Source organism: Lolium perenne, chromosome 2 (assembly GCF_019359855.2).
Source record: "Lolium perenne isolate Kyuss_39 chromosome 2, Kyuss_2.0, whole genome shotgun sequence".
NCBI classification, from domain to species: Eukaryota; Viridiplantae; Streptophyta; class Magnoliopsida; order Poales; family Poaceae; genus Lolium; species Lolium perenne.
Window position 1 is genome coordinate 330,703,392 of NC_067245.2, and position 16,551 is coordinate 330,719,942.

At 44.6% G+C, this 16,551-nt stretch overlaps 1 long non-coding RNA gene across 1 annotated transcript; it reads right to left on the minus strand.

Moving 5' to 3' along the window:
• Positions 1-3,752: 3,752 nt before the first annotated feature.
• On the minus strand, positions 3,753-16,551 carry LOC139835375 (uncharacterized). The gene is made up of 2 exons (XR_011751179.1): positions 16,469-16,551; positions 3,753-3,936 (listed from the first exon to the last, which is right to left on the minus strand). It is a non-coding gene; the product is annotated as an uncharacterized lncRNA (long non-coding RNA).

Genomic DNA, 16,551 nt, shown 5'->3' on the forward strand with positions numbered 1-16,551 from the left:
GACTTCAACTTCGTCGGCCATGGCAACTTTTCTTGTAGTGTTACAATGCTTTTACAATAACTTGATCAAGATTGTGTTGGCTGCATGTCACCTCAAAAATTATTTTGTTATCACTTACCTACTCGAGGACGAGTAGGAGTTAAGCTTGGGGACGCTGATACGTTGCAAATGTATCTATAAATTTTTAATGCTCCATGCTTGTTTTACACCAATTTCTATATGTTTTGTTTACACTTCGTGGCATTTTTATGCATTTTCTGGAACTAAACTATTAACAAGATGCCACAGTGCTAGTTCCTGTTTTCTGCTGTTTTTGTATTTTAGAAAAGTTTTACAGGAAATATTCTCGGAATTGGACGAAACAAAAGCCAAACCTCCTATTTTTCCCGACACAAAGACGGAGTCCAGAGCAGAGAGGGAGGAGGGCACCGAGGTACCATGCCTAGGCGCGGGCCCACCTCTGGCCACACGTAGGGGTGGTGTGGGCCCCTCGGGCGCCCACCGACCTCGCCCTTCCGCCTATAAATTGCCTCCCGACGCGAAAACCCTAAATCAGTCAGCCCCCATCCATGAAAAGTTCTGTAGCTCTGCCGCCATCAAAGACAAGTTTCGGGGGACAGAAATCTCTGTTTCGGCACCCCTGTCGGGACAGTAAATTGCCCCCGGAGCCATCTCCATCAACTCCACCACCATCTTCATCGTTGTTGCTGACTCCCATGATGAGGAGGGAGTAGTTCTCCCCCGAGGTTGAGGGCTTTACCGGTAGCTATGTGGTCTATCTCTCTCTCCTATGGTATGATCTTTATGTGATCATGGGCTTTGTAATCTAGGTTAATAAGTAGATGTTACTCTTCATCTATTATGCTACTCAAGTGGTTTTATTATGTGATCTCCGGAGACACCTTGTCCCACGGTGTGAAGGTGACACTGTGCGCACCGTGTGTGTCTCTTAGGATAAATTTTACAGAAATACTTATCATGAGTTATAATTTGAGTTGGATGTCTCTATGAAATTGTGGTGTTTGTTAGTACTATCTTTGGATGCTCAAAGTGACAGTGCGGGGTGTCCCTAGATTTGGAACGCAAACTTTAAGGAGTGCTTTTGCAGCCCTACGCGGTGAATTGGTGTTCGTTATCCAACCAGAGAGTAGTTCAGAGTAGCATAGTGAAGAGATGATATTTATGTATTCAATTATGATATCATTGTTGAGAGTGTCCACTAGTGAAAGTAAGATCCCTAGGCCTTGTTTCTAAGCATTGAAACACCGTTTACAACCAGTGTGCTACATGTTTGCTTGCTGCCATTTTTATTTCAGATTGCAATTACCACTTATAATCATCCATACTACTTGTATTTCACTATCTCTTCGCTGAACTAGTGCACCTATACACCTGACAAGTGTATTGGGTGTGTTGGGGACACAAGAGACTTCTTGTATCGTAATTGCAGGGTTGCTTGAGAGGGATATCTTTGACCTCTACCTCCCTGAGTTTGATAAATCTTGGGTGATTCACTTAAGGGAAACTCGCTGCTGTTCTACAAACCTCTGCACTTGGAGGCCCAACACTGTCTATAAGAATAGAAGCGTGCGTAGACATCAGGGTGCACTATCGGTGTCAGCAACAACGTGGAACCTGCACACAACACAACCAAACTACTTTGCCCCAACTTGTAGTGAGGTTGTCAATCTCACTGGTTTTGCTGAAAACAAAGGATTAGACGTATAGTGTGGAAAAAGATGTTTGTTTGCAGTGAAATAAAGAGAACAATGCTTTGCAGTAGATGGTTTTATCAGTGTAAAAGAAAGGACCGGGGTTCACAGTTCACTAGAGGTGTCTCTCCATAAAGATAAATAACATGCTGGGTAAACAAATTACAACTAGGCAATTGACAGAATAAAGACCATACATGACAAGATGATTACTATGAGATTCATTTGGCCATTACAACAAGATTCATAGACCGCAATCCAACTGCATATATGACTAATAATCCACCCTCATGATATCATCCGAACAACTTTGGGTATTATGTTGCAAGAAATAGATTATTGCATTAAGTAAAGTGTGTAAAGTAAACAATAAAATTATCCTTGGATAAAGCATTGTTGTTTTCTCCCTAGTAGCAACAGCACATCTACAACCTTAGAAGTTATTGTCACTCTCCCAGATTTCTAGAGGCATGCACCCACTATCGAGCATAAATACTCACTCTTGGAGTCACAAGCACATAGTTGGCCAGAGCATCTACTAGCAACGGAGAGCATGCAAGATAACAAATAACATATAAAATAGGTCTATAATCAACTCAATCATAGTATTCAATATTCATCGGATCCCAGCAAACACAATATGTAGCATTACATAAAGATGATCTTGATCATGTTAGGCACCTCACAAGAACTATACATGAAGCATAAGGAGAAGAAGACAACAATCTAGCTACTGCTATGGACCCGTAGTCCAAAGATGAACTACTCACGCATCACTTTGGAGGTGGGCATGGTGATGAAGAGGCCTCCGGTGATGATCTCCCTCTCCGGCAGGGTGCCAGGAAGAGCTTCAGAACCCTCCCGAACTAGGGTCAATGATGGCGGCGGCTATGGAACTTTTCGTGGATGGAGGCTTGGGTATTTAGGTTTTTCCCGAGGATGTCAATTTATAGCCGAAAGGGCGATGTCGGTGGGCGCCCGAGGGGCCCACACTATACTTAGGCATGGCCAGGGGGCCCACGCTTAGGGGTGGTGTAGCCGCCTCCTGGCTCTTCTCCGTCTCCCCTTTGGACTCCGTCTTCATGACAGCAAAATAGGAACTTCGGCTTTTGTTTCGTCCGATTCCGAGAATATTTCCAGATCAACTTTTCTGAAATACAAAAACAACAGAAAATAGGAACTGGCATTGTGGCATCTTGTTAATAGGTTAGTTCCAGAAAATGCATAAAAATGACATGAAGTGTAAACAAAACATATAGAAATTGGTGTAAAACAAGCATGGAGCATCAAAAATTATAGATACGTTTGCAACGTATCAGGTGTCTGATTCTATCGGCAATAGAGCTATGACAATGAAACATGCCCTATGTACTGATCCATGATGAAACGAGTAAAGAAAAAAGTATAAAGTTAAAAGTTAAGTTGAGATCAAGGGGGAGAATGTTAGGTTGATCTCTCCGTGTGCCCAACCGCCCACCGGATCCCCTTGACTGCGCCCTGATCGGGGGCGCCCAACCTCTATCTGGTTGGTGGGCCCCTATCGCCTGCGCTATAAAGATAGGTGGGGGATGGCAGCACGCAGTACGAGGTTCACCGTGAGGCCGCACGCCACACCGACACACCCACCGATTAGGGTTAGCTAGCGTTGTGCCGACCGGAAGTTCCGCCACCGCCACCACTTGCTCACCCACGCATCCACCGATCCAACCATGTCGACTTCGGTGGGTTCCTCTTCGAAGGGAGAAGGTATTACCTTCGGTACCTCTCTCTCTCTCTCCCGACATAGATCCTACACCTAGTCGATCTAGTGGTTCAACACTAGTCGCTCGCTGCGAGTTTGTGACGCCCAAAACCGGTACCATGAGGATCCCAGCGAATCCGCTGAAATCCGCACGATATCGATTCTCAGACGCCCTCCGACACAACGTGCGCGATGAATCACACACGTGATGCCAGAGGAATTAACACGAGCGGTAACATTACAATAGGATTACAATAGAGCCCACAAGAAACATATATTGCAACGACGACTCCAACGAGTCAAGATACAAATATACAATACAAAGATCCAAATCATACAGAAAGTCGAATGCGTCCGAGTACGGACAAGATACAAATTGGACTAAGAGTCCTGAAGATAACCAGTGGCGTCCATAACCCTGCCCAGGCCAAGCCGGAAGGGTAACCTTGCTAGCGTCGTTCTTCATCGTACCGATCTTCATACCTGCCCGGTTATGTCCCAAAGCAGCAATAAGTACGGGTTCGTACTTAACAAGACTTCAAGACGTATAAGCATTCGTCAACCAGTCGTCCTTTGTACTTGAGGCACGCAGGGGACTTAGAGGACGCAAGAGGAACGTCATAGGCAATATGGTGGGGTTAAGCGGCAGCGCGCAAGAACTAAAAACCTATAGAGACACTCTACAACATTCGTCTACCAGAGAAGGTGAGAGAGCGCACAACTAACAGTTCTATACTCTGCAAACATAACACAGCCGATGCGTTCCCCCTTCGCAAAGAAGTACTTACAAAGGCACTCACACGGTTGTCAAGTTTTAACCATTTATTATTGAAGTTGTGCTAACTTACTACGCAAGTTATTATTAATGAACAACAGGTGTAAGTTGTCTATGGTCGAGTCATACAGCTCCAAGTCGTCCATAACCGCGGACGCGGCTTATCGATAAGATTTAACCCTGCAGGGGTGCCCAAATGTGCCCACATGCACGATCGACCCACTTGCGACAGGTGGATATCACGACTCACACTCTCCTTCACGACAACAATGTCTAGGAAGCCACCTAACTAAGTTGAACCCGTATCGAAGTCCGGCCGAATCTCCGAAGCGGACCTAGCTATTTGCGACCACGACTTCCGAGGGTCAAAACACACACTGGGGCGAATGACCCGCTTCAGCACGCGATAAACGCTCGTGCCGCACCTATACGTGCATACCAGAAACAAGGGATACAAGGCACCCAGGGGCTTCCCAAAGTAAATAAGTAACATGCTGGCATGCACGCAATAACCAAAGGAAAACATATAAACTAGTTGTGGCCACTGGACAAAGCTGTAGATTCCAGCAGTGGTCGAGGGGAGACCCAATAAACATACCCACGTGTGGTTAGAGCGCTCAGTCTCAGAACAGATAACAAGAACTCGGGGTCCTAGATTTCATGGAAACACAAGTGAGCCGTCATAAAACGATCAGCTGACCCACCGATGCCCCCTCTAACAACTATTAACAAGTAACCATGATACCTCAACAGATATATCCATGTAGCATGTGTCATGATCCCCAATGGATAACCTGATAAGATAGCGGTAATGGTAACGAGATATAAACAGCACTAGCATGCACTACGACTCGCAAGGCAGACCTGATGTCTACGGGAGCTTCTATTCTTGTAGACAGTGTTGGGCCTCCACCAAGAGCAGAAGTTTGTAGAACAACAACAAGTTTCCCTTAAGTGGATCACCCAAGGTTTATCGATCTCAGGGAGGAAGAGGTCAAAGATATCCCTCTCATGCAACCCTGCAACCACAAAGCAAGAAGTCTCTTGTTTCCCCACCACACCTAATAGGTGCACTAGTTCGGCGACGAGATAGTGAAATACAGGTGGTATGAATAAGTATGAGCAGTGGCAATGGCACCAGAAAAGTGCTTTGCCCAGGATAGTAAACAAGCAGTAGTAACGCAGCAGTAGTAACACAAGAAACAAAGAAACAAGCAGCGGTAGCAGTATTTAGGAACAAGGCCTAGGGATTACACTTTCACTAGTGGACACTCTCAACATTGATCACATAACAGAATAGATAAATGCATACTCTACACTCTTGTTGGATGATGAACACATTGCGTAGGATTACACGAACCCTCAATGCCGGAGTTAACAAGCTCCACAATTCAATGTTCATATTTAAATAACCTTAGAGTGCATGAAAGATCAATTCGACTAAACCAAGTACTAACATAGTATGCACACTGTCACCTTCACACTATGTAGGAGGAATAGATCACATCAATACCATCATAGCAATAGTTAACTTCATAATCTACAAGAGATCATAATCATAGCATACGCCAAGTACTAACACGGATGCACACACTATCACCATTACACCGTGCAGGAGGAATAAAACTACTTTAATAACATTGCTAGAGTAGCACATAGATAAATTGTGATACAAACACATTGCAATCATAAAGAGATATAAATAAGCACTTCACTATGCTCTTCATAACAGTGAATAAGTATTCTGCGAAATATAGCCTAAGAGACCCACACAGTGCACACACTGTCACCTTTACACACGTGGGACAAGGAGTCTCCGGAGATCACATAAGTAAAATTCACTTGACTAGCATAATGACATCTAGATTACAAGCATCATCATATGAATCTCAATCATGTAAGGCAGCTCATGAGATTATTGTATTGAAGCACATAGGAGAGAGATGAACCACATAGCTACCGGTACAGCCCCGAGCCTCGATGGAGAACTACTCCCTCCTCATGGGAGCAGCAGCGGTGATGAAGATGGCGGTGGAGATGGCAGCGGTGTCGATGGAGAAGCCTTCCGGGGGCACTTCCCCGTTCCGGCGGCGTGCCGGAACAGAGACTCCTGTCCCCCAGATCTTGGCTTCACGATGGCGACGGCTCTGGAAGGTTTCTGTGGGTTTCGTTCTTCGTTCTAGGGTTTTCGCGACGGAGGCTTTAAATAGGCGGAAGGGCAGCCTCGGAGGGGGCCTGGGGCCACCACACCATAGGGCGGCGCGGCCCCCCCTCTGGCCGCGCCAGGGTGTGGTGTGGGGCCCCCAGGGCTTCCCTCTGGCGGCTCTCGGGTGTTCTGGATGGTTCCGGGAAAAATAGGAACCTGGGTCTTGATTTCGTCCGATTCCGAGAATATTTCGTTACTAGGATTTCTGAAACCAAAAACAGCAGAAAACAGGAACTGGCACTTCGGCATCTTGTCAATAGGTTAGTTCCGGAAAACGCATAAATATGACATATAATGTGCATAAAACATGTAGATATCATCAATAATGTGGCATGGATCATAAGAAATTATCGATACGTCGGAGACGTATCAGCATCCCCAAGCTTAGTTCTGCTCGTCCCGAGCAGGTAAAACGATAACAAAGATAATTTCTGAAGTGACATGCCATCATAACCTTGATCATACTATTTGTAAACATATGTAGTGGATGCAGCGATCAAAACAATGGTAATGACATGAGTGAACAAGTGAATCATAAAGCAAAGACTTTTCATGAATAGTACTTCAAGACAAGCATCAATAAGTCTTGCATAAGAGTTAACTCATAAAGCAATAAATCAAAGTAAAGGTATTGAAGCAACACAAAGGAAGATTAAGTTTCAGCGGTTGCTTTCAACTTATAACATGTATATCTCATGGATAATTGTCAACATAGAGTAATATAACAAGTGCAATATGCAAGTATGTAGGAATCAATGCACAGTTCACACAAGTGTTTGCTTCTTGAGGTGGAGAGAGATAGGTGAACTGACTCAACATAAAAGTAAAAAAGAATGGTCCTTCAAAGAGGAAAGCATCGATTGCTATATTTGTGCTAGAGCTTTTGTTTTGAAAACATGAAACAATTTTGTCAACGGTAGTAATAAAGCATATGAGTTATGAAAATTATATCTTACAAGTTGCAAGCCTCATGTATAGTATACTAATAGTGCCCGCACCTTGTCCTAATTAGCTTGGACTACCGGATCTTTGCAATGCACATGTTTTAACCAAGTTTCACAATGGGGTACCTCCATGCCGCCTGTACAAAGGTCTAAGGAGAAAGCTCGCATTTTGGATTTCTCGCTTTTGATTATTCTCAACTTAGACATCCATACCGGGACAACATGGACAACAGATAATGGACTCCTCTTTAATGCATAAGCATGTGGCAACAATTATTATTCTCATATGAGATTGAGGATGTATGTCCAAAACTGAAACTTCCACCATGATTCATGGCTTTAGTTAGCGACCCAATGTTCTTCTCTAACAATATGCATGCTCCAACCATAAAGGTGGTAGATCTCTCTTACTTCAGACAAGACGGACATGCATAGCAACTCACATGATATTCAACAAAGAATAGTTGATGGCGTCCCCAGAAGCATGGTTATCGCACAACAAGCAACTTAATAAGAGATAAAGTGCATAAGTACATATTCAATACCACAATAGTTTTTAAGCTATTTGTCCCATGAGCTATATATTGCAAAGGTGAATGATGGAATTTTAAAGGTAGCACTCAAGCAATTTACTTTGGAATGGCGGATAAATACCATGTAGTAGGTAGGTATGGTGGACACAAATGGCATAGTGGTTGGCTCAAGTATTTTGGATGCATGAGAAGTATTCCCTCTCGATACAAGGTTTAGGCTAGCAAGGTTATTTGAAACAAACACAAGGATGAACGGTGCAGCAAAACTCACATAAAAGACATATTGTAAACATTATAAGACTCTACACCGTCTTCCTTGTTGTTCAAAACTCAATACTAGATGTTATCTAGACTTTAGAGAAACCAAATATGCAAACCAAATTAGCAAGCTCTAAGTGTTTCTTCATTAATGGGTGCAAAGTATATGATGCAAGAGCTTAAACATGAGCACAACAATTGCCAAGTATCAAATTATCCAAGACATTTTAGAATTACTACATGTAGTATTTTCCAATTCCAACCATATAACAATTTAACGAAGAAGAAACTTCGCCATGAATACTATGAGTAGAGCCTAAGGACATACTTGTCCATATGCTACAGCGGAGCGTGTCTCTATCCCACAAAGTGAATGCTAGGATCCATTTTATTCAAACAAAAACAAAAACAAAAGCACACAGACGCTCCAAGTAAAGTACATAAGATGTGGCCGAATAAAAATATAGTTTCAAGAGAAGGAACCTGATAATTTGTCGATGAAGAAGGGGATGCCTTGGGCATCCCCAAGCTTAGACGCTTGAGTCTTCTTGAAATATGCAGGGGTGAACCACCGGGGCATCCCCAAGCTTAGAGCTTTCACTCTTCTTGATCATAGTATATCATCCTCCTCTCTTGACCCTTGAAAACTTCCTCCACACCAAACTCGAAACAACTCATTAGAGGGTTAGTGCACAATAAAAATTAACATGTTCAGAGGTGACACAATCATTCTTAACACTTCTGCACATTGCATAAAGCTACTGGACATTAATGGATCAAAGAAATTCATCCAACATAGCAAAAGAGGCAATACGAAATAAAAGGCAGAATCTGTCAAAACAGAACAGTCTGTAAAGATGGATTTTATTAAGGCACCAGACTTGCTCAAATGAAAATGCCCAAATTGAATGAAAGTTGCATACATATCTGAGGATCATGCACGTAAATTGGCTTAATTTTCTGAGCTACCTACAGGGAGGTAGACCCAGATTCGTGACAGCAAAGAAATCTGGAACTGCGCAGTAATCCAAATCTAGTACTTACTTTACTATCAAAGACTTTACTTGGCACAACAAAACACAAAACTAAGATAAGGAGAGGTTGCTACAGTAGTAAACAACTTCCAAGACACAAATATAAAACAAAGTACTGTAGCAAAATAACACATGGGTTATCTCCCAAGAAGTTCTTTCTTTATAGCCGTTAAGATGGGCTCAGCAGTTTAAATGATGCACTCGCAAGAAATAGTATTTGAAGCAAAAGAGAGCATCAAGAGGCAAATTCAAAACAAATTTAAGTCTAACATGCTTCCTATGCATAGGAATCTTGTAAATAAACAAGTTCATGAAGAGCAAAGTAACAAGCATAGGAAGATAAAACAAGTGTAGCTTCAAAAATTTCAGCACATAGAGAGGCATTTTAGTAACATGAAAATTTCCACAACCATATTTTCCTCTCTCATAATAACTTTCAGTAGCAACATGAGCAAACTCAACAATATAACTATCACATAAAGCATTCTTATCATGAGTCTCATGCACAAAATTATTACTCTCTACATAGGCATAATCAATTTTATTAGTTGTAGTGGGAGCAAATTCAACAAAGTAGCTATCATTATTATTCTCATCAAGTGTAGGAGGCATAGTATAATCACAACAAAATTTACTCTCCATAGTAGGTGGCACCAAAAGACCACTATCATTATAATCATCATATATGGGAGGCAAAGTATTATCAAAGAAAATTTTCTCCTCAATGCTTGGGGGACTAAAAAGATCAGGAAAACCAGCTTCCCCAAGCTTAGAACTTTCTACATTATTATCAACAATGGTGTTCAAAGCGTTCATACTAATATTACTACCAGCATGCAAATAAGATTCCATAGGTTTTTTAATTTTCGCATCAAACAATCCATGTTTTAAATCAGGAAATAGAATAAGAAGCTCATTGTTGTCCATTATGCCAAACTAGTGTAAACAAGAAACAAAAAGATGCAATTGCAGGATCTAAAGGAAATAGCTTTGAGCACAAACACAATGGCGCCAGAAGAAATCACACTGAACCGGAGTATGAGTGCCTTTTTACCTTTCCTCCCCGGCAACGGCGCCAGAAAAGTGCTTGATATCTACGGGAGCTTCTATTCTTGTAGACAGTGTTGGGCCTCCAAGAGCAGAGGTTTGTAGAACAGCAGCAAGTTTCCCTTAAGTGGATCACCCAAGGTTTATCGATCTCAGGGAGGAAGAGGTCAAAGATATCCCTCTCATGCAACCCTGCAACCACAAAGCAAGAAGTCTCTTGTGTCCCCAACACACCTAATAGGTGCACTAGTTCGGCGAAGAGATAGTGAAATACAGGTGGTATGAATAAGTATGAGCAGTGGCAATGGCACCAGAAAAGTGCTTTGCCCAGGATAGTAAACAAGCAGTAGTAACGCAGCAGTAGTAACGCAGTAAAACAGTAAACAAGCAGCGGTAGCAGTATTTAGGAACAAGGCCTAGGGATTACACTTTCACTAGTGGACACTCTCAACATTGATCACATAACAGAATAGATAAATGCATACTCTACACTCTTGTTGGATGATGAACACATTGCGTAGGATTACACGAACCCTCAATGCCGGAGTTAACAAGCTCCACAATTCAATGTTCATATTTAAATAACCTTAGAGTGCATGAAAGATCAATTCGACTAAACCAAGTACTAACATAGTATGCACACTGTCACCTTCACTATGTAGGAGGAATAGATCACATCAATACCATCATAGCAATAGTTAACTTCATAATCTACAAGAGATCATAATCATAGCATACGCCAAGTACTAACACGGATGCACACACTGTCACCATTACACCGTGCAGGAGGAATAAAACTACTTTAATAACATTGCTAGAGTAGCACATAGATAAATTGTGATACAAACACATTGCAATCATAAAGAGATATAAATAAGCACTTCACTATGCTCTTCATAACAGTGAATAAGTATTCTGTGAAATATAGCCTAAGAGACCCACACGGTGCACACACTGTCACCTTTACACACGTGGGACAAGGAGTCTCCGGAGATCACATAAGTAAAATTCACTTGACTAGCATAATGACATCTAGATTACAAGCATCATCATATGAATCTCAATCATGTAAGGCAGCTCATGAGATTATTGTATTGAAGCACATAGGAGAGAGATGAACCACATAGCTACCGGTACAGCCCCGAGCCTCGATGGAGAACTACTCCCTCCTCATGGGAGCAGCAGCGGTGATGAAGATGGCGGTGGAGATGGCAGCGGTGTCGATGCAGAAGCCTTCCAGGGGCACTTCCCCGTTCCGGCGGCGTGCCGGAACAGAGACTCCTGTCCCCCAGATCTTGGCTTCGCGATGGCGGCGGCTCTGGAAGGTTTCTGTGGGTTTCGTTCTTCGTTCTAGGGTTTTCGCGACGGAGGCTTTAAATAGGCGGAAGGGCATCCTCGGAGGGGGCCTGGGGCCACCACACCATAGGGCGGCGCGGCCCCCCCTCTGGCCGCGCCAGGGTGTGGTGTGGGGCCCCCAGGGCTTCCCTCTGGCGGCTCTCGGGTGTTCTGGATGGTTCCGGGAAAAATAGGAACCTGGGTCTTGATTTCGTCCGATTCCGAGAATATTTCGTTACTAGGATTTCTGAAACCAAAAACAGCAGAAAACAGGAACTGGCACTTCGGCATCTTGTCAATAGGTTAGTTCCGGAAAACGCATAAATATGACATATAATGTGCATAAAACATGTAGATATCATCAATAATGTGGCATGGATCATAAGAAATTATCGATACGTCGGAGACGTATCAAGACCCGAAACCAAACAATAGCTCTAGGTGGTTGGTGGAGGCATTATAGGCTGCTTGAGGTAACAAGTGGATGGGACACGTGACAAGAACGCAACTCAAGGCTAGCATGAGGGAGGAGGCAAAATTAAAATAGGTGAGTGACTCCTGCAGAGACATGAGTTTAGGAAATGCTTGCCTATTAAAGTTTGCCGAGGAACAACCGGAGAACTTGTCGTATCTCACCGCACCACTTCGTGATCCTATCCGGGAAGAAGCAAAGCGCTACAACAAACAACGGAGGCAAAGCTTACAACTACGGAAGAAGAATCGGCATGCTCAAGATATGGTATTCATGGCATGGCAAACATGATGCGATGCAACTTATCCAAGTTAAGCGGAATTGGAATCCCGGACAAACAATTATTAGGTTCAAGTTGTTTATCTACCCCGCATATTAAATGTGGATTAGCATGGCAAAGACATGGCATAGGTGAGCTACACAATTTAAATGGAACCGGGATAAGATATCAATCCCGCACAATTCCATATTTATTTAGGTGATTCGCTATTTACCCGAACAACCACAAGATGCACGATGCGACATGTATGGATGATGTTGATGCACACGATAGATGCACATGATAAGAGATGCAACAAGTTATATGGAACATTTATAAAATAGGTTTGGTTAGGGTATGGGTCTCACGGTATCGGAACAAGGGGGGTCGCCGGATTCGGGTTTGGAGAGAAAGAAGATGAAGCCGGGGTCTTCGTCTTGGATCCGGGAAGAAGAACTTGAAGTTCCGGCTTCGGTCCTTGGTGTCGAACTTGAGAAGGCGCCGACGTCTCCGGGTCGAGGTGGAACTTGGGTGCGTCGGCAACGGCGCACTTGGTTTTCCCAGGGAGAAACTCGAAAGAACATTTGCGCCGCGTGCGAGCAGTCGTGAAGGCATGTACAGCTGCTGCGTGCACAGAATGCAAGAGGATCAAGGCGGACAGGTGTGCGTTGACATGCACTGGACAGAAACTTCTGTCGAACATCTTACGGGGATGCGCCCGTACAGAAGAAAAACAAGCGGGCTGGAGGCGCGGGGCAGAGATTGGAGACGCTGAGCTCGTCCGGACGACCTTGGCGACGAGCAGTACCACGTGCGGCGCTTGGGATCGAGCACATCCGCGCGCGTGGGGATGCAGGGGAGTCGGAGCTTCACCGCGCGGGGAACGGAACAGAAACGACGGCGTCCTTGGTGACGCGACGGAAGGCAGGGGAGCGACGACGGCCGGACCTTGGAGGGGAGGACGTGCTGGTGGCGAGGCTCGAGGAGCAGATGACGGGGCGGCTTGGGCGGTAGACGAGGACACGCGGACTCCATGGCGGGGTACTGGCGGCGCTCCGGTTGGAAGAAGGCGAGGTGGCTCGCGCGCGGAGTGCGGGGTAAGGACGATGACATGCTGGTCCTTGGCAGCACGGCAGAGCAGGGAGGAGGCGCGCGGTGGCGCTCAGGAGAGAGGAGGAGGTGGCGGTTGCGTTCGGTGGTGAAGGGAGAGAGGACGGGAGCGGCTCGGGGCGAGCGGGGCGCGGGTCGCATCGGGGTCGAGCTCGTGCGGGGAGAGAGCTGAGAGAGGCTGAGAGGTGGGAGGGCCTGATGGCTTTTGGAAAAGAATTAGAGGGAGGCGGCTGCAAAAACACCAGAGGAGGATTTGGATAGGTTAGGGTTTCGGTGGAGGTGTCCTCCGGTTGGGCTAGGTGGGCCGGTGGTCGGGCTGTCGACTTGGCCGCACGGCCTGGTTGGCTGGGGAGTCTCTCCCCTCTTTTTTTATAAAACAGTTTTCTTTATTCTTTTGCTATTTGTTTTCAAATCATTTCTAAATAGATTTTAGCAATGAAAATAAACACAGAAAGAAGAGGTACAATTTGAAATAAGAGAAAGGATTATAATAGAAATAAAATAGTGTTTAATAAAATAAATAGGTTTGAGGTTGAAAATATATGCATGATGCCATAAGGATGCATAAAAGAGAAAATAACAAACAAATCTAATATGGGGATTTTCCTGGGTCGCTACAATCGACACCACTAACAAGGAATCTCGCCCCGAGATTCCACCTCAAGGTACGGAGGAGAGAGGTGAACTATCGGGTCTTCAGGCGACGTGTTGATCTCCTCGACACCACTAACAAGAAGTCGTTGTTCCGTTGTTGATGATGCGCTTCCGGCGGGATCCTCCAAAGATCGGACCTAATAGGTGAAAGGAAAAGATCGTCCAACCCACGTAGAGACCTAAGACTCAGAAAACTCAGATAAGAGAGAAGACTCAAAACTCGCAAAGGTAAGAGGAGAAGGACTAGGGATAAGGAGAAAAATCAGAGCTAATCAGAACTATCCAATGAATTTTACAAAATAGGTTTTGACACTAGACACAACAACGTTCGTTGGCAAGGTTATCCTACAGGCTGGACCAGTGGGGTACCATCAACCTGAGCTCCGATACCAACTTGTGACGCCCCAAAACCGGTACCATGAGGATCCCAGTGAATTCGCCGAAATCCGCACGATATCGATTCTCAGACGCCCTCCGACACAACGTGCGCGACGAATCACACACGTGATGCCAGAGGAATTAACACGAGCGGTAACATTACAACATGATTACAATAGAGCCCACAAGAAACATATATTACAACGACGACTCCAACGAGTCAAGATACAAATATACAATACAAAGATCCAAATCATACAGAAAGTCGAATGCGTCCGAGTACGGACAAGATAAGTATTGGACTAAGAGACCTGAAGATAACCAGTGGCGTCCATAACCCTGCCCAGGCCAGGCCGGAAGGGTAACCTTGCTAGCGTCGTTCTTCATCGTAACGATCTTCATACCTGCCCGGTTATGTCCCAAAGCAGCAATAAGTACGTGTTCGTACTTAACAAGACTTCAAGACATATAAGCATTCGTCAACCAGTCATCCTTTGTACTTGAGGCACGCAGGGGACTTAGAGGACGCAAGAGGAATGTCATAGGCAATATGGTGGGGTTAAGCAGCAGCGCGCAAGCACTAAAAACCTATAGAGACACTCTACAACACTCGTCTACCAGAGATGGTGAGAGAGCGCACAACTAACAGTTCTATACTCTACAAACATAACACAGCCGATGCGTTCCCCCTTCTCAAAGAAGTACTTACAAAGGCACTCACACGGTTGTCAAGTTTTAACCATTTATTATTGAAGTTGTGCTAACTTACTATGCAAGTTATTATTAATGAACAACAGGTGTAAGTTGTCTATGGTCGAGTCATACAGCTCCAAGTCATCCATAACCGCGAACGCGGCTTATCGATAAGATTTAACCCTGCAGGGGTGCCCAATTGTGCCCACACGCACGATCGACCCACTTGCGACAGGTGGATATCACGACTCGCACTCTCCTTCACGACAACAATGTCCAGGAAGCCACCTAACTAAGTTGAACCCGTATCGAAGTCCAGTCGAATCTCCGAAGCGGACCTAGCTCTTTGCGACCACGACTTCCGAGGGGAAAAACACACACTGGGGCGAATGACCCGCTTCAGCACGCGATAAACGCTCGTGCCGCACCTATACGTGCATACCAGAAACAAGGGATACAAGGTACCCAGGGGCTTCCCAAAGTAAATAAGTAACATGCTGGCATGCACGCAATAACCAAAGGAAAACATATAAACTAGTTGTGGCCACTGGACAAAGCTGTAGATTCCGGCAGTGGTCGAGGGGAGACCCAATAAACATACCCACGTGTGGTTAGAGCGCTCAGTCTCGGAACAGATAACAAGAACTCGGGGTCCTAGATTTCATGGAAACACAAGTGAGCCGTCATAAAACGATCAGCTGACCCACCGATGCCTCCGCTAACAACTACTCCCTCCGTTTCAATCTGTAGTGCCTATAGATTTTCTGCATTTGTTTCGTAATATAAGAGTAGATCTGTGTTTATTTGCAAAGAACCCCTTCCACCGAGATGAGCTGAATAGCTGGAAATAAGGAAACGAACTAATCACGTGCATAAAATCCGGGAACCTCCTATATCTCTCCTATTTCTGAGATCGTGGTTGGACTCTTTAGGGGGTTTGTGTTAAAAAATGACTTGCGCTAATTACCGTGTAGAAAATCTATAGGCACTATAGATTGAAATGGAGGGAGTATTAACAAGTAACCATGATACCCTCAATAGATATATCCATGTAGCATGTGTCATGATCCCCAACGGATAACCCGATAAGATAACGGTAACGAGATATAAACAGCACTAGCATGCACTACGACTCGCAAGGCAGACCCGAAACCAAACAATAGCTGTAGGTGGTTGGTGGAGGCATTATAGGCTGCTTGAGGTAACAAGTGGATTGGACACGTGACAAGAACGCAACTCAAGGCTAGCATGAGGGAGGAGGCAACAATAAAATAGGTGAGCGACTCCTGCAGAGACATGAGTTTAGGAAATGCTTGCCTGTTAAAGTTTGCCGAGGAACAACCGGAGAACTTGTCGTATCTCACCGCACCACTTCGTGATCCTATCCAGGAAGAAGCAAA